Genomic DNA, 14,235 nt, shown 5'->3' on the forward strand with positions numbered 1-14,235 from the left:
TCAGTTTATTAAGACATGAAATGGGTGTGTAAAGTTTAGACGCTCAGATCTCTTGTTTCCAGCTCTAAAACCCCAGGTGGGAGCCCAGATTTAGGATGACATTTCCACTTAATTGTATTCTTCCTTTCTCAAATAACTTTATTATTTAACTAAAGTAGGTTCATGGTAGGAGAACTATAAAAATGCACAGAAGTAAAATTTAAAAAGAATTGCATTTACTCCACGTACCTGTGGGCCTTTTCTCAAAAGGTCTGATGATAGATAGCATTTATGGAGCATTTTATGTACAAAGATAGGTCTATTCTTATCCTCATTTTACAGAAGAGGAGACTGAGGGTAGAGAGGAACTGTCCCTCGTGCAAGGTCATACAGCTTTCATGGTTCTAACGTATGTCTTCCTGACTCTGAACACAAGTTCTCAGCCTCTACCATAGAAAGCCTCCCCATTTGAAGGGGGTCTTCCTTTTCCTTTCCGCTCCCTAAATCCTTCAAGATTCTCTCATCTCTCCAGAGAAGCTGTGGATATTATCTCTTCCAAATACAAAGTCAGTGTCTTCATTGTAGCAGGGCCTGTGCCCCTCTCCGAAACTCTGTCCACCTTCACCTTATCTCTAGAAAAACTATGACGTGCCTTGTAGAGGGGGAGAAAAATAAGCCTCTCCCCACCCCAACTCCACCCCCGAAATCACTGGATTTGGGGAAAGTTTGGCAGGCTGGAGACAGAAGAATGGGTATGTATTTAAGTGTCACACAAACTATTGTCTTATGTGAATGTCTGCTAAAGAAAACACAATGGCTGCACAACGGGGGCTAGGAGGTAACAATTCCTACATGGAGTCTTCTAGAAGATAGGCCTGGAGTTTTGGAGCCTGGGTCCTTCTGACAGACAGGCAGACAACCAGAATGGGGACACCAGAGGTCATTGTGGGGTGGGAGAAGACCCAGCTAGGGACACCAGCCCAAGAGGTTTGGCTAGGACTGGTCTATTCAGAGCGGGAAATGGGGGCAGCATGCGTTGGCAGTGAACTTGGTCATTGCTACAGAATCCAAGGGGCTAGAACAGCACTGTCCAACAGAAATATAATATGAGCCACATACGTAATCACATATGTAGTCACATTAAAAAATAGTAAATCTGTGGAAGAGATTGCTCTCACAGACAAATTCCCTCTTGATCTTAGCAATCGGGGTCCCAAACTCAAGTGTCCTCAATGCCCAGATAGGTGACAGAAATATATGGAGTGGATGGAGTATAAGCAAATTTCACACCTTCCTATAAGGAAAACAACACAGCAAATATAATGGTTTATGTTCTGTCATTAATAAAACTTCAGGGTAGGGACACTAAGGAATGGTGGGGTCTGTGGCAAATTAGAGACAGCACACCCAGTCTAAGTAATTGCCAGTGGCTTTTGCCTCATGGATATGGGGAATCGGTGTTGCTAGAACTTCGATTTTTTTGAAAGAAGCTGGGATTTTTAAAGGTTAGCAGTCAATCCACACTTTATTTAAAAAAAAAAAATCAAAACTGAATGGGCTGAATCTCAACCTCTGATCTCCTTTAAACCCTTGACCCTGTTTTACAGAAGAGGAAACAGAGGTTCAGAGTGGTTAAAAAATGTTCCAAATTCACAACAAAGACAAAGAACTGGCTCTTTAGGTCATTTCTGTTACGTCGGCCAATACTTTTCACTTTCCTTATTGAAAATTTACTAGGTGCCAAGTTCTGTGCTGAACATATGATACCATGATGGCGGAACTATTTATGATGCCGGATTCAGAGAGGGGAAACACAGGCCCAGAAAGGTGGAGTAATTGCCTAAGATCACACTGTGGGGCTTCAACCTGGGTCTATATTTGATTATAAGACTCTAGATGCCTCCTCTGGCTACACTCCGTTTCACCTCACTGCACTGAAGAATCAACCTCAGAGACCAGAAAGCCTGTGGGTTTTCATCCTGAGGCGAGTCCAAAGGGCCTGGGGCTGCAGACTAGACAGCTTCCTGCACCTCCACACTTCCTTTACCCCCACAGCCTCCCTTGTACCATTCCTGTACAGAATTGGCTTCTGGGTAAGATTTTGTTTGAAGAAAGAATGCCACTGCCTTTTTTTTTTTTTTTTTAATGTTTGGAAACCACCAATCAGCCACTGTCCTTTGGTTTACAGGAGAAGAAACTGAGGCCCAGAGGTGGCAAGTGCCTCCGGTCCCTCTGTAAGTCAGGACCGAAGCTGGGACTAGAACCAGATCTTGGAGGCCCGGCCTGGAGGTCAGGCCCTGCCTGGGAAGCTGCCCACTGGGTGTGCCAGGGCCTCCGTCCAGCTCCTCTGGGCTCTGCCCAAGAAGGGCCAAGTGCTTTCTCTGTCTCACCACCTCCTCCGCCCTGCCTCACGCCTGTTTGGATAACTTTTTCACCTGTTCCTTCACAAGCTCTCCCTGAGGTGTGGCTGCCTCCGCTGCTTGTCCCAAGGAATCCTGGGTCCTTGGCAGTGTGGCAGCCCAGGCCTGGCTGGTCCCACGGCAGACAGTTGTTAAACAGTGGCTGTCTGGGCAGAGGAAGGCCTGTTTACCCAGGGCAGGGCCCAGCCAGAGGCTGTAGCTTCCTCCCCACGCCAATGGCCCATCACACTGACTCCGCTGTCCCCATCTGTATTTGCTCATTCCATAAATATTTATGGAGCTCCTACTGTGTGCCAAGCACTGTTCTACACGCTGCGGATATAACAGGGAATAAGAGGGCCAGGTTCCCTACTCTCATGGAACTTACACTGTAGTACAGGAGAGTGATGATAAACCAGATTCCAGAGCGGTAGAGGAAAACAGGATTGACAGTGATGGGTCAATCCTAGGTTTGGTCAAGGAAGGCCATTCTGAGTGGGGGAACATTTGAACTAAGACCCAAACTGTGAGAAGAAATCAGTTATGGGAAGATCTGAGGAAAGGGTGTTCCTGTCAAAAGGAATAGCAAGTCCCAAGGCCCTGGGGCAGGAATGTGCTTGGTGTGATTGAAGAACAGTAAAGAGATCAGTGTGGCTGAAGTGGAGCAAGCCAAAGGGAGAAAAACAAGAGAGTCCAACAGGGGGGCAGCCAGAGTCAGATCCATGGGGGTCTTTTTGGTCAGTGGAAAGAGCAAAGGTTTTCTGTTCAGTGTGACACAAGCTATGGGAAGGTATTCAACAGGGATTTTAAACATGACTGTATCCTGAATTCTTCCTCTAACTCTGCTTTATCCTGTGGCTTTCTGTCTTAGGACTCTTGTTTTCAGATACACTTGAGAGTGTGTGAAATACTGTCTAATGAGTCCCTTTTCCTTTTTAATTCTTTTTCAAAAATTTAATCAAAGATAGATACACAGAGCTGTGGATACTCAATTGAAAAACAAAATCAAATACTTCTACAAAGCTGATAGGAAGTAACAGTCATTACTGGCCTACTCTTGCCTGAACCTGACGCCCACCATCCAGAGGCAATCATTTGCAACTATTTTAGCTGAGTTTTTTTCTCCCTGGTGTTTTCCTCTCTAGTTCTAAATATCACGATTATGCTGCTACTTTTTGATTTTTCAGCCTTACATGTAAAGTGTTACTTTGCTATTAGGAAAGATCCTATAAACTGTTTCCGCGATTTGGAGAGAAGTCAATGTTTATTGTTTCATTTGCATAACCACATTACTATTATTACTATTATTCATAGCTAATGTCATTGTACATGAATTAAGACCCTTCCACGGGTTTTCTCAGTTAATCTGCACAACAGTATAAGGTAGGCGTTGGTCAACATAATACACTTTACACCCAGTGAAACTGCAGTTTGCTGCAGGCTCTTGTAACCATCCCTTGATCTGCAGAGGTATCCTGAGAGGTAAGCAGAACTGGCACTGATGACTCCATTTCCAGAGGAGGACATGGAGCCCTGAATGACAAAGAAAATTCTACCTATCACAGTGGCGCCTCGTGGTTAAAATACAAGCCATCTTCCAGCCAAGATGGAAGTGGCTGGGGTCCCTGGGTGAAGGAGATAACTCTTCTATCTTACCCCTTGGCTGTGTTTGTTGCATCGGCTAGTATTGCCCTTACCGATACAATATCTGGGTTTGAATCCTAGGCTGTGTGGTTTGGGGTAAGTTATTTAACCCCTCTGGGCCTTTGTTACCTTTTCTAATGAAATGGGTATGATGACACTACCTACCTCAATGGGCAGTTGTGAGGATTAAAGGAGGTCATTTTTATAAAGTATTTAGAACAGTGCCTGTGATCAAATAAACCAAAGCTAGGAAATGAATGAGCCAGGACCCATATCTGAGCCTTCTGATGCCAAGATCAGTGTCTGACCCCAAAGCCCTAGACACTTACATTCCTCTTTATGATTTTTACTATATCTACCTACTGTGTTTCCCCGAAAATAAGACCTAGCCGGACAATCAGCTCTAATGGGTCTTTTAGAGCAAAAATTAATATAAGACCCTGTCTTATTTTACTATAAGACCCAGTCTTTATAATATAATGTAATGTAATGTAATGTAATGTAATATAATATAATATAATATAATATAATATAACATAATATAATACCGGGTCTTATATTAATTTTTGCTCCAAAAGATGCATTAGAGCTGATTGTCTGGCGAGGTCTTATTTTCAGGGAAACACGGTATTACCTGTACTTTATTTACCTATAATTATTTACTGGATACTTTTCTTTCTTATGAAGACATAGACTGATTTTTTAAGAGGATATCTTATATTACTGCTTTAATGTGGTAGTTATAAATTTTTCTAACGCATGATCAAATAAATTCAGTATGATTTAAAAAGAGTTTGTCCATGTGCTACCTAAAATCGGCCTCTGTGGGTACACCAAAGGGTGTACACCAAAATAGACCTATTTTTATGTCTATAAAGAACCTTTGGGAACATTCATCCAGTGGCTTTTGAATCCTTTGACCATGACCCTCAGTAATTAACACATTTTACATTGCATGTTTTATATACAGTGGCAATAAAAGAGCTAGTCAGAATACAGACTCTGGAGCCTGACTGCCTGGGTTAGAACCCCAGTCTTACCCCTTAATGCCTATGTCACTTTCACTGAGTGACTCAACCTCTTTGTGCCTCCATTTTCTCATCTATGAAATGGGAGTGACAGTAATAGTACTTACCCCACAGGGTCATTGTGCAGATAAAGAATTACTATGTGTAAAGCCCTAGTAAGTGTTCTATAAATTTTTGCTATTATCACAACCCCAAGCACACATCCATAAACAGACAGAAACGAAACAAGAGTTTCACACATGCAAAAGTTACTCTTATTACATGAGATGCTCTGTGAGGTTTTCTATTCTATTTTAGTTCATTTAATAAAATATGGTCATCTTTTGAAATTTCATTAGTCTATTTGTGATTTATGATTCATGCTTTTTCTGATGAACATTATGCTTCAATAAAAGTATTTTTTAAAATAGTATATTTTTATTAAAAAAAAAAGGCAAGAAATGAAAATGAAAGAAACCAGTTAATGAGCTCCCGGATGGCTCAGTTGGTTGGAGTGCGTCCTCTCAACCACAAGGTTGCCAGTTCAACTCCTGCCCCCCGCAACTAGAAACGGCAACTGGACCTGGAGCTGAGCTGCACCCTCCACAACTAAGACTGAAAGGACAACAACTTGACTTGGAATAAAGGCCTGGAAGTACAGACTGTTCCCCAATAAAAGTCCTGTTCCCCTTCCCCAACAATATCTTTTAAAAAACCAACAACAACAAAAAAAGCTAGAAACCAGTTAATAATGTGAACAGCAAATTTGCTAAAATTATTTTGTCCAACATAGTGACAGCACATTAACAGATTTGGGTCCCAATCGGCTTGGACACTGATGACCCGTAATTTCTTATGAAGATTGTTGAATTACACTCCAGGAATAATATGAACATGTCGGCCTAAAACTAAAATATGTGCTTCAAAGGCTTTTTTGAAGATAATATTTGATATATTAAAGCAAAAGTCAGCAAACTACAACTCCTGGGCCAGATCTGGCCCACTACCTGTTTTTTGTAAATAAAGTTTTATTGGAACACAGCCACATCCATTCATTTATTTATGCCTATGGCTGCTTTTATGCTACAAGAGCAGAGCTGAGTAATTGCCACAGATCCCACCTGGCCTGCAAAGTCTAAAATATTTACCATCTGGCCTTTTACAGAAAAAGAAAAACTTTGCCAATCCCTGTGTTAAAGTTACAATTCAAAACTCTTGAGCTTAAATTAAGTCTTATTCTATTTATATCTTATTTTATACTAGTTATTAGTCTAGCAAATTTTAACAATTACATGTTCCCCAACATTTTACTTTGAAAAATTCCAAACCTACTAACGGTTGAAAGACTAGTATACTGAGCACTCATGTATCCTTCACTTAGATGCACCAATGGTAGCATTCTGTCACATCTGCTTTATTGCTATCTATGTATCTATAGATCTCTCTACTCACTTTTTTAATGGAAATATTTGATGTGAAAAAATTGTATATTCACATCTGTTATACATCTTTGGCTGTCTGTGTATGTGTGTTTGTGCAGAAGTTGTCAACTGTGGACCAACAAATGCATGCTCCCTCTCCCGTAGTTTAGAGCTATTCCTGGCACACAGGTACCCTGCTAGGGACCACATATCCCAGAATCCTCTGCACTTGGCCAAGGCCACGTGACTGGTTCTCATAATGGAATGTGAGTAGAGGTGATGAGTGTCACTCTGGGCCAGGGTCTCTTCTGGGATCCCTGGGTAACTATGTGACAGGGGTAAATAAATTTCTAAATTACATTTTGGTTTTGTTTGTTACATCAGCTAGTATGGCTCTAACTAATTCAACCCACTAAATTGTGTGACCCATTAATGGGTCAAGATGGCAGTTTGAAACACAGCGGCCTGGTCTTTTGGTTCTCTGAACATTTTCGAACCATGGCTTCCTTTCATTTAGTGTTTCATGCTGAAGTCAAAATGGAGCTTCTCTGGTTGAACCAGAGGTTGTGGGGTGAGGAACGCTAACTGCTTGGTCCATTTGAACACCACTCTCACCCCACCCCCCACTGGCCTCAAAGGGAACCCTGAGGCATCTTTCCCAACTCCTTCAGTGAATATTGTGTAATGACCACAGAGCCAGGCACACACCTCCATTTCTCAGAAGGGGAAGTGGAGAGCTAGGGAGAACTGGAGTGAGGCCACAACAGGTACCCTGCTAGGGACCACATATCCCAGAATCTGCCTGGGGCCAGAGCCATTTCCCACGTCTGTGGCCAGTGCAGGTCTGTTCCCTCCATTTCCATGCCTCCCAGTTGCCCTACACAGGCCCAGACTCAAGGACCAGGCCCTGAGAACAGACCCCAAGCATCTGAGGGCATCTGAAGGCTTATAACTAAGCTTGGTTCTAACTCTCCAGCTGGACAGTTGCATGCTGGAACCAGTTACATAGCTCTCATTCTGTTTGTTCCATAACAACTAAATAATGCCTAGTACATAGTAAGCATTCAGTCCCTTTCACGTAGTAGGTATAACAACAACAATAATAAATAAAAATTGATATAACACTTTCTATGTGACAGACACTTAGCACTTTACAGATGTTAACCTCATTTAACTCTTACAACCCTATGAAGTATATGTTCTTATCAGCCAATTAGATGAAGAAACTGAGGCACAGGAATTAAATAATTGACCCAAAGCTTCACAGCTGGTAGGTGGCAATTTGAGCCTAGGCAGTCTGACTCCAGTGTCTGAGCTGCTAACCATATTATATAGCCCCTCAGATGCTATTATAAGAGGTAACACTGTAGCTAAAAGAATGAAGATTTGGTATCTCGTAAATCATTCATGAAACAATCAGAAAAGTCCCAAGATACTTTTAGTAAGAATCGAATTCATTGTGGTCAAATGTAAATAAAATCAGTACAGTTTATGGCCAGGCTCCGGGCCTCTGCATATGCTTTTCCTGCTCCCTGTCTTCTGCTGCCTGAGTCTTGCTGCACCTCGAGGTTTCCGCTTAGATATGAGTCTACTCCTCCAGGGTCTGAGGTCTCTGACCCCCGCTGCTCCTCCCAAGTCCCTTTGTGTTGCCATAGTGTCCTGTCCATCCATATCATGGCTCTCTGTCTTTGATTGCTGCTGGGTTTTCTGTCTACCCCACCAGATTGGACGCTCTGCAAGATCTGAAGCCACGTTTTATTCGCCTACATTCCCCCAGTGCCGAACAGAACGCCTTGCATACTATAAGCCCCCAGCAGTCATTTGATGAAGAAATGAAGAACCGAACAATGAATTCATGAAGGCGGGAGCCTTCCAGGTAGAGACAAGAGATACTCTGGGTATCCATAGCCTCCTTTTATAAAGTGAGACAAAATAAGACAACGGTTTCCAAACCCCAGCTGACCCAAAAGCCAAAATCACATAAAGAACTTAACAAAAAATTAAGGTTTTTTGGGACTCATCACAGGAAATTCTGATTCACCAGGTTTGCGGGGGAGCCCCCAAATAGGTCAGTTTAAGAAAGTCTCAGGCAGCCAGATGGCTCAGTTGGTTCTTAACAACAGGGTTGCCAGTTCGATTCCCACATGGTCCCATGAGCTGTGCCCTCCACAACTAGATGGAAGACAACGAGCTGCCGCTGAGTTTCCGGAGCGGTGGCCAGATGGCTCAGTTGGTTAGAGCGCGAGCTCTCAAAAACAAGGTTGCTGGTTCGATTCCCACATGGGATAGTGGGCTGTGCCTCCTGCAACTAAGATTGAAAACGGCAAATGGACTTGGAGCTGAGCTGCGCCCTCCACAACTAGATTGAAAGACAACGACTTAGAACTGATGGGCCCTGGAAAAACACATTGTTCCACTGTTCCCCCAATATTCCCCAATTAAAAAAAAAAAAGAATGTTTTAAAAATAAGTTTCCCATATGCCAGGTTTGTGAACCACTGAAGCATAGGGCCTGACATTGAATTGAGGTGGGATGGGGAGATGGTGTGGACAGGAGAGAAAGAGGAAAACGGTGGGAGAGTCTATGTTTTGGGAACAAAGGGCGGGAACTGCCATGCCTGATATCTGATGCAGTCCCGTAGCCATCCAGTATCTGGGGTCCTACCCAACTTTGGGCCCATCAACCCTTCAGGGAGACAAAGCACTTTGTAGTTTATGATACCTTTTCTCCTTCGTCAACTCATGGAATAGTCCTAACAACCATTCATCTGATGGATGAAGAAATTGAGGATCAGAGAGCTGAAGCAAAGTGCCCACCCCACACAAACTTAAGTGGGAGAGCCACTTTACCAAACTGCCTCTGACAACAGCCTCTGATCTGGTCTGAGGCTGACGCCTTTGGTCAGAAGAACTAGGCCTATGACCCAGGAAAAATCAAGCTCATCTGGAACTTAGAAACAGATATACTGCCCTGATGGAGGATTGTTGACAGTGGCCAAATCACCCTGTCTCCCTATTTGTTCTGTTCTGAACACTTTCAGGTACTATCATCCCAGCCCAGCCTGGCCCATGTCATCCATCCATCCATCCATCCACCCATCCAATTATTTATTCACTTATCATATTAATCCACATAGCTCTCCATCCATCTTATCCATCTCACATATCTACTTACCCATTCATTCATCATCTGCCATACCCACCCATCCACCCATCACATCTATTCATTAATCCATCCATCTGTCTACCCATTTACCATCTTATCATGCATCCATCTGTTCCATCCATTCATTTATCTCTCCATCCATTCCATTCTCATCCATCCATCTACCCATCACATCCATTCTTCAAACCATCTACTTATCCATTCACCCAGATGTCCATTCATTCATTCATCCATCCATCTTCCTATTCATTCATTCATTCATTCATTTATTCATTCATTCAACAAACCTCCACCAAATACTTTCCATTAAATACTTGACTTCCCAGTTTTCCTTGAACTAAGAAAGTCTGCTGGGAGGTTTCTGGGGAAATTTTTGCTTTTCAACAAAAGAAAAAAAGTACTTTAAAGAAACCCTTTCAGACACCCCTTCAGATGTGATGCCTAAAGCTGTGACAGCCACCTTTGGTCCATAATGAGACAAATCAAGAACCAAAAGCCAATACAGTTGTGGGGGGAGAAGGAAGGGAAGAGAGCATGGATCTGGCTGACCCTGTTGACCATTGTCTTGGGGCTGTTTCTTAAAACCTTCCTCAATTCATTCATCCACCAAATGCTTATTGAGCATTTATTCTGTGCTAGTCACTGTGTGAGATATGCAAGGCTGAACAAACCACTGAGGTCCCTGACGTCATGGAGTTCATGGTCTAGTGGAGGAGACAGAGACCACAATGCCCACCAACTATGTGATCAGAGTAAAGAGAACTACAAAGCAGAATCCAGCGCCAAGAAGACTCTGCAAGTCCAAGGGAAGGTCAAGTTCCCCCAGTATCGCCACACCAAAGGTCAGCTCATCAGAGACTGTCATACGTACTAGGGTTCAGAAACGTGAGACAGCAGCTGAGATACCCTGTGCTCAGCACTATTCCAAGCACATGTGATCCTGACCACAACCTCGTCCCTCACTGCCCCTCCTGAGCTCGGCGAAGTGCCATGTTTCTTCCCTAGCAACTCACGTCTTCGGTTGCAACGTCTGGAGGGTTATTATTAGCCCCATTAGAGGACCCAGGAGAAGGGGTTTTCCTAAAAGGACTTGGTTTTTTTTTGTTTTGTTTTTTTTTTTTTGGTTTTTTGTTGTTGAGAGCCCACTGGCCCATGTGGGAATCGAACCGGCAGCCTTCGGAGTTAGGAGCATGGAGCTCCAACCGCCTGCGCCACCCGGCCCACCCAGCACTTGGTTTTTTAATTAGAAAGTACGTCTTTCCCAGAGCCTCACAGCAGACTTCCCCGGCTCATTTTACAGATGAAACATCTGAGGCTCTGAGAGAGGGGTAGGCCATGCAGCTAAAAAAAGAAAGGCAGATTCAGGATGTTAACCCCAATTTATTTTACCTGAAAAGCAGGGTCTTTCTTAGTCTCTCTCTCTCTCTCTCTCTCTCTCTCTCTCTCTCTCTCTCTCTCTCTCTCTCTCACACACACACACACACACACACACACACACACCAGCAAATGCCCCACTTTCCCAGGACAACAGTGTTCTTTTGTTGGTGCATGCTTCAAATCTGGCCATGGGAGCCCTCCTTTCTTTGCCCAGCCATATCTGCGGCTTAGCCAAGAGGGTCATCACAGATGGATTATGTCAGGTCTGGAGTCATATGATTTTTTTTTTAATAATCCTGAACTTCAATTTTCTCTTCTGTCGTTGGAGATAATGATGTTATTTATCTGAGACAACTATTGTGAGAATAATGAAGTAATAGGCATAGAACATTCATCCATCCATCCATTCATCCATCATCCATCTATCCTATTATCCAAACAATGTTTGTTGAATACTTGCTATGTGATGAGCATTGCATAAAGGCTGGTATGGAGAGACATGAGAGGACATCCTACAGAGTGAATAGACCTGAAATGTGGTGAGTGCCTGTCAATTTATATTATTATTGTTATATTACCTTTTTGGAAGAGCTTTATGGAGCATTCTGTTCACCCCTAGCCTAGGCTTGTGGCTTGGGGCTCTCCTTCCCCAGAAGCTGACTGTCTGGACCCAATGGGAAACAATGAGTCTTCCTCTAGCCAGAGTTAACCAAGTCTTGTCATTGTGTTTTAATCTTGGATGAAGCACCTACAGCATGCCCAACCCTTTAGCTCTGCTATCTCCTCTAACTGCACCACCCTCTGTGAGATAGGTCCTCTTGTTCTCTCCATTTTAAAGATAAGGAAATAGATTCAGAGAGGGGAAGTGACTGGCCCAAGGTCACACAGCTGGTGTGTAGAATAGAGCCCCAGGCTGTTTTTGATTTTTCACCTTCTGCTAGTTCCACTACATCAGACTCCTGCTTGATGGTGGGTCAAAGAAAGATCTTCTGGACCAGTCAGGAGACCAGTCCCTGATTCCTTGAGCCCATCTGTCCTCAACTAATGAGGATGTTATATAATATTTATTGAGCCTTTACAACACATGTCGTGCCAACCGCTTACACCCTAGCTCTCCTTTAGTTATGCAAGAAGACCCTAAGATACCTTACGTCAACTTCAGAGAGAAGGCAACCGGGGCACAGAAATGTTAAATAGTCTAAAATCACAGACCTAGAACCAAAATCTACTGGATTCCAGAGGACAAGCTCTGTGCACACATGTGATGTAAGTCAGTTTATAAAATGCACCTAATATTTAAATATCCAAAATGTGCAGAAAAAACCCACAAAACACACAACAACAACTGAAACAGACATTCTCTGGAACCTCCCCTCTCAGAAACAAAACTGTTACTGGTCTCTTTGTGTCTTTCCACTCATTTTCTATGCAAATATAAAAGCGTGTGTACATATATAGGCATACATCCGTCTCGTTATCGGAAATGTAATATGCTGTACGGTTTTTCAGCTCACTTTTTTCACTTCATGTTACTTGGAGGTCCTTCTGTATCTTCACACAGATCTGCGTCTTTTTATTTTTTTTAAACAGTGGGATAGCATTCCATCCGAAAGATGCACCATGCTTTATCTACCCATCCTCTACTGTTGGACATGCGGGTTACTTCCAGTTTGGGAATCACCCCTGCACAGGAGAGGCCAAGCCCTTCACCATCAGTAACACACGTCCCTAATCTTGCATCTAAGTCGCACACGTCTGGCATGAGCTCATTCTCATTTCCAATGCCCCACACTGTTGCTTTACACCACTTCCCCTTGCTGCGTTTTCCAGAGCTGATGGCCGTCATCAGAGGGGCCAGCCACCTCTCCCCTTGGGTCCCATCCCACCTAGACCATGACTCAGCTCAATCACCAAGTCCAGCAAGGCTCTCCACGGGCTTTACTTTGTCCCAGAGGCAAAGTGGGGATGATGCTTCCAGTCTCACCCCCTGTGAAATTTTGGAAGGGCCCCTGGGATGCGCGCCCAGGAAAGCTGTGTGTCTGGGCAGGAAATGAGCCAACCCACTGGGCTACCCCCTTAGCCCTTCCTAGCACTTCCTCTATCAAATCCACCATGCCCTCTTTTAGGAGCAGAGTGAGGCAAGCACATGCCTTTCCTGGGCTTTCTGCCATTTTAAAGGAGCCCTTAATGGGTCTGTGGTTCCCTGTGAAACACATAGGAAAGGGGCGTCCCATGGTCCCCCAAACTTGACCAAGTCCCGCCCTGTCCAGTTTTCCCCAGCCCCACCCGCTGGCTCCACTCACCATAAGGACTCTCCACTGAAGCCCCGAGGGGCGCGTTCACACTGACCATGGCCAAGCCCACCCAGCCGGAGACCCGGGGGCATGGAGGAGCCGGGGCCCCACAGGCGGCAGCGGGAGCCAGTCCAGCAGGAAGGCAGTGAGTGCAGCCAGCTGCCACCGACCGGTTATCTTATTGATTCTTCTAATCACCCAAGGTGGGTGGATACGTTAAAGAGTAACCAGTCACTTAGGGAACCTGCGGCTAGGGACTGTTGCTACAGCAACAGCAACCTGGCCAGACCCGAGGTCCACTTGGGCCCCCAGTCCTGCACTGTGGGGTTGGGGACACCTGGAGCCAGATGTAGGGGATGCCAGCTTCCCCACCCCCAACTTGAGGGAAGCTACTGGCCAAGAGGGGATGGGGAGGTGAGAGTCCAATCTGGGTTGGGTTTTATGACTCCACACACTGGGTGTGGCACAGGTGGGTGGGAGGGAGGGAGGGTAGAGGAGAAATGGAGGAGGGTGGAAGACCATATGCATTGAGCGCCTACTGGATGCTAGAAGTTGCATACAGGCATTGCTGCGTTTAAATTAAACCTTGATGAGGAAACTGAGACACAGAGAGAAGTTGCTTGCTTGGAGTCTCCCAGTTGGTCCTACATCGAGGACTTGGAAATACAGCTCCCCTTCATCTAGCATATTTTTATGGAACACCTCCTATATACCAAGCCCTGTGCGAGACTCCAGGGCTGTAAAAATGAGCAAAGTAGATGTCATCCCTGTACCCATGAAACTTGTGGACTAACAGAGGAGGGGGCCATTAATCAGGTAACAGTAAATATATTATTGCAAACTGGTGAGTGCTATGAGGAACAAACACAGGTCGTCTCCACGCCCACGACCGAAGGCACTCTACCCACCCCCTGCGCTGGCCCACTGGTCTCCTTCCTCATCCCAGCGC

At 44.5% G+C, this 14,235-nt stretch overlaps 1 long non-coding RNA gene across 1 annotated transcript in view; it reads left to right on the forward strand.

Annotated features, from left to right (window-relative positions):
• Positions 1–14,235, forward strand: part of LOC308490849 — a 42,941-nt gene that overhangs the window by 16,278 nt on the left and 12,428 nt on the right. The window contains exon 3 of the long non-coding RNA XR_013992267.1: positions 8,174–8,326. This is a non-coding gene — a long non-coding RNA (uncharacterized lncRNA). The remainder of the gene's footprint in view (positions 1–8,173; positions 8,327–14,235) is intronic.

Source organism: Rhinolophus hipposideros, assembly GCF_964194185.1.
Source record: "Rhinolophus hipposideros genome assembly, chromosome: 22".
NCBI classification, from domain to species: Eukaryota; Metazoa; Chordata; class Mammalia; order Chiroptera; family Rhinolophidae; genus Rhinolophus; species Rhinolophus hipposideros.